Below are 13,549 nucleotides of genomic sequence, written 5' to 3'. Positions count from 1 at the left end.
GCATGTCAAGACACTAGGACTATACTGTGGTGTATGGAATCTAAAAACTCAACATGTTTGTCAATAACACTGCGTTAAATGAAAAAATATATATAATAGGTGGCATTTTGACAGTAGTCCTTCATAGAATATTCATTATTTATGTGCTATTGCCGATCGTGTTGAGTTGAATATTAGTTGTGCTTGTGCACAACTGCAACTGCAGCGTCACCAAATTATGTTTATATGGAATCTAGGCACGCTAATGTGCTCGAATGATATCTGTTACATTTAACATGTGTACAATGATGTGGCGTTAGATGATTGAGTGTTAAATTGTAATAATTTGTAAATTAATTTCCACAGTTCATTTAAAAATGAACAGCACGTAATTGAATTACATTATCAAAAGTTTCAAATCCAGATTATAATCAAAATCATCGCCCATGATCAATTCTGCTGATGAATAAAGGCCAACCCAATCCGTCAGCATTTCTCACGATCCTGCGATACAACAAAGACAAAGACCCCCCCCGTGTAGCCTTAACAGACTGTAGGGGCAAGTGCTGTTAGCGAGCACCTATGAAGGCCGGCACGGCACACGAGGGGGTGGGTGGCCAGCACCACGCCCGGCCGCCTTTGTCTCCTCAGTGGCGATTGCTTACACACCGCACCAGGTACTCATTTGAGGCTGAGTCGACCTAGGGGAGGCCCAGGACGGATTCAGATAATCGTCACCGGTGTTGACTGTGAGCGGGAATCCATCTCCACTGCGGACTTTCTCTCAGCCTACCGTGATCAAATAATAGCTCACTAATTGTCGAAAATCAGCAACGTACATTGTGTTGTTGCTTATAAAGTACACAACATGATCTTGCTTGTTAAATCCCGGCATTGTACTTTTAACTATGTGTTTACAGACACGCGCGTCAAGATTGGCGAACTCATCCGAACGTCGTGGGTCACGGGCCACAATGTATGAGCGAATGACCTTTCCGTGGCCACTCACGTTGCCCGGGCCGGTCAACATCGGCTGGCAACTGGCAACTCGGTCAACTGGCTCGGAGGTGTTTCGGCGGCGCGCGGATGGAGGCGTCTTGAAGGCACACGTCAAGTTCGCCCGCGTGCCGAGACGTGGGCGATTCAGCGTGGCCATGCGGACGTCTGATTGTGCGCGTGTGTGTGCGTGCAGTGCGAGAGGGTGTTGCTCTTCACGTGGAGCTGTGAAATATTCGCGTGGCGTCGAGCTGACACACGAGGACATCTCGAATACTTTTACACTTATTCATAAGCAGGGTTTTTTTTTCTTCTCTAACACACTTACGCGATCTAACCTTTAAAAAAAAAAATCATTTTTTATGAATAATAGTGTTTGCAAAAGTCTACGTGTCAAACTGACTTTTGCACTTCATGTATTTTTTTTATCCTGCTCAACACATGAAGAAAAGAAACGTGTTGTGTGCTCTATCCACCGCTCTCGTTGTCTGACCTGGGTCACCCACACAGAAGTGCATCGCAATCTACCAGCTCCATCCTTATACGTTGAACTTCTTTCGCACCGTACGTATCCAACCGTGCTCTATATGTATGTTGAATTTCTTTTGCACCGTACGTATCCAACCGTGCTATGGATGTACGTTGAACTTCTTTCGCACAGTACGTAGCTAACCGTGCTGTGTATGTGTGTTGGACTTTTTTCGTACCGTACGTAGCCAACCATGCAAATCAGAGGCGCGGGGGAAGGTCAACAAATTAAACACAAAAATGAAGTTCTCATGCAATGAGTTTTTTCAATCGAGATGATTTAAATAGTGCAAAGCTCCAGTGGCTTCCTAATGTCGGAAGGAAGAGCGTTCCAGACGGCCGGAGAAGCGCATCCGAAATCGCTCGATGCGGTGTTCGATGGCTGAGCCAAAAGTCCGCTGCTGCCGCGAGGATAAGGCGTCTATTGAGCAAACAGACGGAGGATTGATGATGGGTGGGGCCCGCTCACCATGCTGTCTCTTTGAATAGATTGGTTGCTGTTGTTGTTTTTTAAAGTCTATCATTGGTGTCGTAGTGGCAGTAGTTGTTATTAGTATTGCGCTCACCATTGTTATTGTTATTTTGTTGTTAGTGTTACTATTGTCGTGCAAAAAACTCAACATATTCGTCAATAACACTGCGGCCTTAAAAGGAACAAAAATATATTTTATAGGCGACGTTTCAGGAAATGGCCCTTCTTCACGGTACGTATTTGGAAGGACCATTGCCTGTAATGTCGCCAATTGTTTAATTGTAGCTGTTAAGGCCTACAATGTTAATGACGAATGTGTTATTGTTGTTGTTAATTGTGCTTGTGTACCACTACTAATGCAGCAGCATCACCGAATATCGAGTTATACAGGGAGATGCATTTATAGGTACCCCACTAATGTACGGCTTTCTTCCTTTCTCCTCAATCGCTGATTGAATATTGAAAAAACAGCGCTGCCGTGATATTTTACGGCGGAAAGTGTTAAACGTCATTGGGAGACACACAGAGGTGTGTTAATAAATGTCGTTGTCTTGATAACGTCTCTATTTATAGCGTTTATTCGTTTGTTTGCTGGTGACTTTGTGTATTTCATATCGGAATCGCCTCCAGTGCTGTTGCTGCTGGCGGCAATAAAAGTTGCTTAAAAGTCAAAAGTCTCCTACTTTAGTCGGGTATCTATAAATGGATTACCTTGTGTACAAAATACTATCGAGATGATGGTCTGTAGGGTGAACCAGTTTGGTACTTTACCCCTTCCGGTGTAAAGTTAAATAACCAAAGGCTTCAAGAGAGCAAGCACAATGAGGTACAGCAAATAGGCGACAGATATGAGATAACAGGAACAATGGTACAGTGATAGAAACAGCTCCATAGGGAAGCATAAACAGTTAGGAAGTCCAGGTAGACAAACACAAATAGATAACGCATGCAAATCACGGCACAGGCGATGTACACAGAATTATCTTGAGAGCAAAGGCACCAAACCCTGGAGTCAGATTGAGTCAAAGGCGTGCGTCTTAAAAAGTTCAGCAGATCAGAGGAAGAGAGACGAGATAAGCCTGCCCAGGGAATTTCACTCGGTGGTGGGAAGAGCGGGGAGACTTTTGGAGTGTTGGATGGAGAGGGTGAGGACGTGTTGGAATGAGGTGACGATAAGTGTGACGCTGGGAGAGGACGGCTGGACTTTACGTCGTATTACAATGGTGGAGCAGTAAGGGCAGTGTTTAGCCCACTGCTCTATGAACCCCATCGACCTGAATTCATAGCCACGGCTAACATCAGCAGCGAGTGATACTGGTAGGAACCTCCTGGTTACACCAGCCCACAGGGGGTTATTGTGTCCGTCCGTCCGTCGTGCAGGGAGAGGCTGGGTGGGGAGAGGAGGGTGGGGAGGGTGGGGCTGGGTGGGGGGTGGGAGGGGTGGGGCTGTATGGGGAGGGGCTGGTCACCCCGTGGTGCCTTTTAAAACTCAAAGTTTAACCTACTCACGCCGGCTTGTGCCCGCCCTCATAGTCGGGCATATTTGCGGAATACACCACGCCGCCGTTGACCCTGGCCATTGACCGAGCAACCCAACGTTCCTACCAGCTCCCTCCGCAGGAGGAATGTGTTATATGAATCAGTCCTGAGTGCATGCACCCCCCTCCCCCCTAATTGGCCAATCTAGTGCGGTGACGTATGGTCAAACAATTGCTGTGACCGATGCAACATGTCATAATCCAGCAGTGGATTGAGAAAGGGCTGTAATATTCAGTACACTTTGTATATGCGCTTGATTGTGTACGTGTTGTATATAACAACCACGATCACCACACACTTGCTGATCCTTGCAGATCGCGTTAAGGAGCATAAACCATAATGGGAAGTCTGGTCATCCTGACAGTGAATTTTGGCTCACAATTGAGCAAAGACGGTCACTGCATTGCACACTTTAAGATAAGCTTCTGCGGCCGTCTGGAACGCTCTTCCTTCTGATGTTAGGAAGCCACTGGAGCTATACACTTTTGAATCACGATTGAAAACGAATTTTTTTAGAACTGATTTTTTTGTGTTTAGTTTGTTGTCCTTCCCCCGCACCTCCGATTAGCGCGGTTGACTACGTGCGGTGCGAGAAACGTTCAAAATACATTACAGACCTCCTCCTGACACACATCCTAACCCCTTCTTCTGCACCCTCCGGTACTCCCAACCTTCTCTCTCCACAATGAAACACACATGTGCTGTTGAACAAAAAATGCTTTGTAAAACTTTATGGCAAAAATACAGGTGTTAAGATGTCCAAGTCTTTTTCTTTCTTCATCATTTTGATGCTGGCAAAAAGGGTGCCATACATGAGTTGTTGTTGTTGTTGGAAACAGCCAGAAGCGTTATTTCGTTATTTACTTTTTACATCAATAAACTTCCTTCACGCAGCCATGCAGCGTGGGTAATTGCCCCGTAAAACCGACTGTTTTATAAGAGCGCGCCGCTTGCCTGCGCTGGTGTGAACAAAACATGCTGGCGCAGACTCTACTCCACCTCGACACGAAGTTACCTTGAAGAGGCTTTCACAATAGGTGGTGGGCTCGTGGGCTAGGGGGTGGTGGAGGGGGAGGGGGTATAGAAGAGAAATTCAAAAAATGCCACGTTTGTAAGCCGATACAGTAATTTAAGCTCCACCTGGACTAGTTCCCATAAATCATTATGAAAAAAATATATTACAGAACGCAGGTGGAAGGCGACAGCATTGGGTTTTTTGTGTGTGTGTGCTAGTTTCAAACAATCGGCGCCCTCCTGCCTTCTTCGCTTTGTGTGCCACGGGCTCTTCCTGCCCTTGACCGGTCCGTTCCGTCACTTTCACCGTGCACCAAACGCACCAAGGACCGTCTCAATAATTGCCCCGTGGGGGTAGCGGAGGCGGGGGGGCAACGGAAGGATTCTAAAACTTGGCAATGCAGCGCACGCGCGTTTACGTCGCAACCGGGGGTGGGGGGGGGCCCATCCCACGGTGCCGCGGGGGACGCGCGTCTCGTTTTAACACACAAAAAAAAGATGCATGCGAGGATATGAATCCCAATTATCTCATCACTCAGAACGACTTCTGCGCGACAGTCTCCTTTTATGAAGGATTCTGTTTGACGGCGCATGTGCGCACACGCGGGCATGTGTTTGCGCGCACGCGGGCATGTGTTTGTGCACGTGCGCGCACGTATGTGAGAGGCGTGCGTGTGCGCGCGCGTGAGCTCCCGAGTGGACGCATGTAAGTTCAGCAGCGAGCCGTTTTATGAATCCACAACATCGAAGGAGGGCATGGAAATATTTACTTGTGACGATGCCTGTGAACGCCGGTCGAGTCTACACGCGGTAACTAATGATCGAGCAGGTGTGTTCCCACCCACCCGGCCAGGTGTAGATGCAGCTAATAGCACAGTTTTCAGAAATTAAATATTTAATTGTCGTGGTTGTTGTGTTTACGTGGTTTTTGTTCTCTCTCTCTCTCTCTCTCCCATGTAAAGCTCTGCTCAGCAGTGTCACAAACTTGTTCAGTAATCTCACCCTATATGCAATTACAAAAAATGGCACAAATATAAAGAGGGGGAGTGTATGGAAATACAAGTTTCCCAACGGGTGATGGGAAATGCGTGTATAAGCATTTCGAATTATAACACTCTGCCGTGTTTACAAATGTCGTGTGAATTGAATGTCAACCGATAAGAATTGTTGTGTGAGACATATGTTGTTGATACTCAAACGGCAATCCACAGGAGATATAGAATATCTCCAAAAAATATAAGCTCTTTGCATCTTTGGGTTTCATTAACGCTGTATACAATGCATATAACAAAAGTCACGTAAAATATGCGACAGTATGTAATTAGTTATGCCAAATATGCACACTGCAACTGTTATATAATGTTGCACTGAAGTAAACTTTCAAATATTCCACATACAAAGCAGACACTCTGATATGTCAGTAAACTTACTGCTTTTGAAAATATATTTCGAAAATATCTAAAAGTGAAATGTTTGTGTGGTCTAAATACACTGTGTTTTTTAGATTTACATTTGCAGCCCACAGTACGTAAGAGCGCAACATTGGAATGCTCAGTTTGAAAATGATCTATTTTCAAGTTCACCGAAACATGTTTGCAATTTGTTTGCGCTCATTAGCATTATTATTCTTTTCACTACATGGGAAATGTTGGTGACCTTAGCCGCGTGTCACAACATCCCTGGAACGAGACACGACTAAGATGTTTACAGCCGCGGTGACGCCACGGCAAGACGCATTCTAACCAAGGCTTCTTTTTACAAAAGCTGTGGGCAGAATGTGCCAATTCTAAACCACTGCAGTATGAATGGGTTCACTTCTAAAACATGTCCTTGAGAAGTGAATAAACGGGTTTCTATTTTTTTTTATATCCGCAAGACGACCACATCTTTCTCTATTTTCCCAAGAAAGCCTGGCGAGACCGTGCGGGCGGAAACAGACAGTCGCTGGCTCCTCAGCACACGCTTATCTCCCCTGGTGATCCCAGCGTTTGTAAACGTTAGCCCTGTCCACAGCCCAGCATTGCACAGAAACACGTGCGCACCTATGATACAAGCATGAGCTCGAGGATTCACACACACCGTCACGCACAAAAAACAGGAACAGACACACACACATAATTGCAGGTCGCATCAGAAGCAGATCTAGAAACTTCCAAAAGGGGGAGTGGGCCAGAAATTGCTTTTTGTTTTGTTTAAAAATATGGTCATAACCTAGTAATAATAAACAGGTTTTTTTTGTAACAAACATTAAATGTGTTTTACATGGTAAATAGCAATAACAATTTGCTCCGGTCATCCTGGCAGCGGCTTTTGACTAGCCATCGAACAAAGACGGCCACTGCATCACGCGCTTTCAGATGCGCTTCTGCGGCCGTCTGGAACGCTCTTCCTTCCGATATTAGGAAGCCACTGGAGCGATGCACTCTTTAATTATATTGATTGGAAACTCATTTATTTCAAACCGCTTTTCGTGTTTAGTTTGTTATCCTTCCCTTGCACCTACGATTAACACACGTAATATACAATTTTTTTTGTCTCATTGGGGGGGGGGGTAATTCCCCCACCCCGTTGGTTCCACGTCTGGGTAGCATTCACACCGACATACACACATCATCATTCTGATGTGCGCACTTCGTCTTCCATATGGCTTTTTGTCGAGCAGCTATTAGGCATTCAGTTGTTTTTCATTTAGCCATTCAATTGCCTTTGTCTGAGAGTTGGTGAATTGCAGTTGCACAGCCTTCGAATTCCTCCCACATGCTAAAACTCACACTGGCCAGCATGCACACAACAGACACACTTAGTTATTGACCGCACACACTTAATGGTGTCAACATGAGCTACACACTGAAGCAGCAATGTTTAAAAAGCTCTTGTAACCCTCAATTTGTGATTGTTGAGTAAAAATGTCCAGTTTTAACTTGCATGCGGCCTGGTGATTCACAACTGCTTGCTGTGTGCGTACAAAAACAATCCCAAGTCTAGCGCTTGCATGTTAAGAAATGTGCCTTTGATGCAAGCGGACCACCAACGCATCATGTGCACGCACCAATCATGTGTTGCCAAAACGTACGACATGCACATAGCCAATCAAACGGGTGGGTACAAAAAAAATAACACGTTATAATGTGCCTTTACCAATCCATGGGTGGAAGAAGGCCACCCTCCCCATGTTGCATTCCTCAAGGTTTCTTTGACTATACTTCACCATCACTGGTCAGTAAATGTTGATGAAGGGGGGAGCCCACGACTGCTTCGGATATTATTTAGTCACCGATGTCAGCCGTGACTGGGAATTGATTTCCGATCCATAGCACAGATGTGCCAGCCGTTGCACTTCTGTTTTCCGATACACAGCTACGAACACTATTTGCACAACAAACTCGTACTGTACGTGCAAGCTCGTGTTAATTTACGTGCATTTTAAAATTTGAGGATTTTATACATTTCAATGTAAATATTCTCGTGCCAAAATTGACCGTGGCCGAAAGATTCCATGAAGCTTTTCTGTTTTAAGAAGAGAAAGATACACCGTTTAAGGTTCCTCTCACGTTTATTCACTGTTGAAGTTCAGATAACAAACCAGTGATAAAACTATCGTTTTTATTAAATATGTCATGGTTTTTTTACAAGAAGTGAATTAAAACAAACATTGTTCCTATAAAACGTATACCCAGACTGGCATTTGACGTTGGCTGAATGCGTCATGAAATTTATTGAGATATTAATCAAAATACATCATCTGCAGTATCAGATTGCTGTACAAAATATTAAATATGTTCGTAAAGAAAATAATTGGAGATGGCCAGTTGGCTCAGGGGTGTAACTACTGAGCTGTAACAGAGCCAGAAATGCTGTGACACTGTGTTTGTTTTCAGGTAGCCGCCCATGATTAAACCGGGATTTCATGTGTGGGGATGTGATGATCTCAGCAGGGCTACAAAACACTGCAGCAAAAAACATTGTTTTCATGTTTAAATTTTAATTCAGGTAATTCGAGTTCTGTGAAATAAAATGATGGTGTGATTGACATGCGACGAACACTCTTAGCAGGAGATATACAATGTGTGTCCTTCGTGTGGATTAAGAAGCCTGTCGAAGTTATTTCAGGAGTAGTTGCGTCACATTTTCTGGGGCAACTCTCATGGGATGATACCCTGATAACCGCCACACTTCTGGGTTGAATGTTCTTGATTATGATTGCCAACGGCACAATTGGAAACAATAACTTTGGGGGAAATCCATATGATTAATGTAATCTAAATCTTTAACAGGACCATAGTTTAAACAAATAAATTAACTCCTTAAAATATTCACTGATCTCGTACATAGAGTCAAATAAAACATTTTAAAAGTATAATTGTGACTGTGAATATAATACGAGGATATTAGTTCACTGTAAATGCTAAGTGATTGTGCATATTCTACCAAGCTATTCAATTACTGTAAACACATATAGTATTTGTGTGTGTGTGTTTTATAGTGTGCTGGACATTATTTTCTAAGCTCAAAGCCAGCGTATTTTTACGCCTGGGAAATATCTCTGTCCATCGATTCCAGGATAATTCACCTGCTCTTACATAAAACAATAAAAGAGCTAAAATTATTGGAAACAAAGCTTACAACACTGCTTACACTTAAATACACGGGTGAATTATATGCATGGGTGAATTCCCACACGAAACGGAAGCTCCCTTAATAGACTGGATTGTCAGCTTGTAATTTGGTATAATAAATTTTTGTTAGACTGCAAACACGTATTTCACTCCTGTCATCTATAGCATACTAAGTCACAACTATAACATAATTAATATAACTCACGTAAGTGTAAGCGCATGGAATGTTGTGGGTTCTCTGCAAGCCACTTATTTTTTTAATAAGTCAATATCTGAGCGTAGGTTCAATACGTGTGGTTCTAAATAAGTGGTTGGGCTGTTAATAGAGCGGTAACGGACGGAGGATCATGGGCAAATAGCTGGTGGGCAGAAGGCCAGCACCTAGACAACCGACGAAACACAAACAGCCGGGCATCACGGAATTTCATCCCACGGAGAATCCGCTGGCAATGAGAAAGACTCTTTGTCCCCCCTTCCACTCACACGAGAGAAACGCCTGCGGGCTTATCTGACACATCGAGGCAGGAGCAGAAGAGAGAGAGAGAGAGAAAGTGCACTAAATCTCTCCTATCAGCGGGCCAGTGACAGCATAACTCCCCGCGCCTGGCAGCCCTATCTTTCTCTCGGTTAGACCAAACAAATAGTCAGCAGGCTCCAAGTTTCCATACGCGCCGTCTCTCCTGATCTCGCTCCCTCTCTCTCTCTCCCTCCCCTACACTGCCTTCCGTTGTCTCTCACAAGCCCACAAGCCCACCGCTTGTGGGCACACCGCCGCACCTTCCGGCAAGCCTAAAAGATGACGGAATTCCATTTGGTGCGACTTCCTCTGGAGAGTTATCAGCCGAGGCCCGCGGATAACTTTAAAATATAAATAACCCACTTAAATGAGTCAATATCTACCAATTTCGGTGCAGTCAAAGCCTCTTGGTCACTACCCGGGCCTTTCATGTTTTGTTAACTGTCCGCTTTCCACCGCTCACCACAACCCTTTAGCTCTCTGCGATATTTGCTGAGCTTTAAACCTCCATTAATACTACCCCTTGTTTGAATTGGTCCTGTCCATGTCATTCCCTCTTACTGGAACACGGGGACATTTTAAACCAACGTTTATTCAATTTTAACATCGCTTTATAGGTCTGTTCGAATTGATATTGTCCAGTGAATAAAGTACAAAGCACTGATAATGTTTTTTATCGTGGATTATGTTCTCGTAGACCCTCTTGTTAAGGGGCGACAGTGTTTGCCAGTCCAGACAGTGCTCTGGGGCTTGTGCACTGCTGCTATTCGGCACTGGGTTTTTAGCCCAAAATAAAATAGAGACCAATGCCCTCGTGGACTTGCAGACCAGAGAGGTCGCCAGTGTGACCACCTGGCGAGGCAGCTCAAACCGTGAGGCGAGTTTCTTAAATCCACCCACACCTCTGCCCACACGGCAATATAAATGTGCCCACCACAGTTAGACAATCGGCAGGTGGCACGAGGTGTAAAGCGTGGACACGTTTCCTTCTTTAAGTAAGTAAGCATGTAAGAGTCGGACAAGTAACCCTTTAGAGCAGTGGTTCTTCACCTTTACTGCAGCCTTTGCACCCCTTGGTTGACAATCATTAAAAAAAAACATGTATAATGATCATAAATACATCGAGGTTTGATGAAACAAAGTAAGTTGTACTTTTCTTCTTGGTTCTTTCGGTAAAGTCACGTAGAATGGAAATAATAAAATAATAAAAATAAAACATTATAAATAATTCTCACGACGTTTCGGCTGCTTGCGTTGTGGCCGAAACGTCGTGAGAATTATTTTATTATGTTTTATTTGTATTATTTTATTATTTCCATTCTACGTGACTTTACCGAAAGAACCAAGAAGATGAATCCCTGCAGCCACGAAAGCTTTAAATCGAAATTTAAGTCGTACTTACGGGCCCGTGCTTAATTCGTGTTTTGATGATTTACTACTTTGTAAAAGAGTCTGGCCACGTCTCGCACCCCCAGAAAGGGCATCTCGCACGCCAAGGGGATCCATGGTGCACCCCAGGCAAATAACCACTGATCTGGAAGGACTGCCTCGAGCTCCGTCTGACGAGGCCCTTCCACCAGCAGTGGCATGAGCAAGCAATTGCAGAGCTGCGCCTTTGGATTTTGAACTTCTACACGTGCAGTCTATAAACAATTTCTGGAACACATCGGAGAGAACGTGCACGAGGAAGAATGAGCGATGAAATCAGCTCGTGTGCAGATGCAATGTGGAGTGTTGCATTGCTGGATCTTGAGAGGTAGGGGTGGATTGGGGAGGCCTTCGTCCGTGGCTGATGACAATGATATATATTTCTGTCACTCGGGTCGATAAACTAAGTGCTGTACCACTTTCTGCAAATTCAACAGTAGTTGCCCCTACGGACACACTTACCTCTGCCATAGCAATGTGCAACATCCAACTCTACCGCCAACGAAGAACTACCCACACGGCTGCACCATTCAGTTGACATCTGGGCACGATCCCACGTTATTGTCAGTCCGAGACACTTCGCCCTCTCCACTTGAATTGTGCACTCATGTCTATAACATAAAGCACATTGCTCTCACATAATGTTCCGTCAGTTGTCAATTCACGCCATGTCAGTCGTTGGGGGTGGGGGGGTTGTTTGACCATACTTCACCACGCTGGTCGGTGCGGAGGGCTTGGGTGAGTTCACATCTAACTTGCCACTGATGTTAACTGTGGCTGGGAATCGTACTTAGGTGACCATGTTTTTGTAGCACAGTGCACGAACCCACCGTGCCACACCATGCCACTCATTGCTAATTGGGGGGTTGCTAAATTCGATGCACTTAATAACCGTGACCGGCTTGTGAGTCTGTAGGGCACGATGGGTACTTACAACCCCAAATTGTTGTTTACTGCACTTCTTTACGGGAAGGATGACTCTGAAAATTCAGTCACATTTCATTTTTTAAATGTGTCGTCAGGTGCTCGGTGGATGATTACAATTCGGGATCGGCTTGGCAGCCTGGGGACGCTTTCATCCAGCAGTGGATTGGCCACGGTTGCTGCTGCTGACATTAGCGGCAATGGTTATTTAAAATGTAGACGAAAATGTTCTTGAGCCTGACGTTTAGTTTGTCCTTGGAAAAAGAAGCCGATTTTTTTGTTGGTTTACATTGATACCATTGCACTCGAGTCGCGAGTGTGTGTGTCACCCTGTACGTGTCAACTCCGATTGGTCATCGCTGATGGGGAGCGTTAGTGTCACCTGGCGACCCGAGTTCGAATCCCGCTCACGGCCAACACCAGCGACGATTATCTGAACCGGTCCTGGGCCTCCCCTTGAGGTCGACTCAGCCTCAAATGAGAACATCGCCACCGGGGAGACGAAGGCGGCCGGGCGTGGTGCTGGCCACCCACCCCCTCGTGTGCCACAGTGCCGGCCTTCATCGGTGCTACTCGCTAACGGCACTTGCCCCGACAGTCTGGTAGAGGCTACACGTGCGGGATCTTTGTCTTTGTGTCGACTGTTTACCGACCGCTGGAGTGGATGTAAAACAAGCAATCACAGCAGCTGCCACTCAGCGAACCCTCGCTGGCCCCTGCAACGCGGCCGGGCCTCGCGCTGGCTCGCGACCGTCTACTTGTTCCAGATAAAGGCCACTCAAGACCAAAGCAATGTCAACCTCTCCACATGACAGGGACACAAAGCAGCCATCACGGAACTCCGGCCCTCCCGCCCGCCCGGCCCCCCTCCCCCCCCCCCACCGCGTGCTCTCTCTTCCTGCTGGAGCAGCCTCTGGGTTCACTGGGAATCCTGCTCGTGTCAAGTGGCCGGAGAACTCAGCGGAGCGGTGTCATCGCTCGCGATATAAGACACGTCCGTGATGTTGTTTGCTTTGTTCGTGCAACGCAACCGCGGATTCGCCATTGCATCATATTGCTCATTGTGCACTGCTGCTCAGCACCCACAGATACATATATATATATTTTTGTTGCGTTATCCTCGCGCTATGAACGTGTGGACGCTTTCGCTAATATGCCGCCAAGAGCTGGGGCGTATGTATCCTTGTCCACTCCTGACGCACGGCCAATGCGAGGCTATCCGGCGAGTCTCGTGCCATGCTAAAAGGCACGCCTGTTTGGGTTACGCGGTTTTATTTTGGCTCCTTGCGACGCTTGTTAGGGCAGCGATGGTAGCAGCAACAAATGAAGTAGATGTTTCACGTCGTAGCAGGCGAGTGACTCATTCTCTTCCAGAGCCTCGAAAGAACTTACCCCCCACGTTCATTACAAATATTCTAGCACGCTTGTATCGCATGCATATTGAACTCATTTCGCAGCGTACGTAGCTAATCGTGCTAACCGGAGGGTGCCTTGTACACAGGGCGACAAACTGTCGTGGTGGTGGTGGTGGTAGTG

The sequence above is a fragment of the Lampetra planeri genome, chromosome 12, assembly GCF_965212315.1.
Source record: "Lampetra planeri chromosome 12, kcLamPlan1.2.h2, whole genome shotgun sequence".
Classification (NCBI taxonomy): domain Eukaryota; kingdom Metazoa; phylum Chordata; class Hyperoartia; order Petromyzontiformes; family Petromyzontidae; genus Lampetra; species Lampetra planeri.
This window is presented reverse-complemented; position numbering follows the sequence as displayed.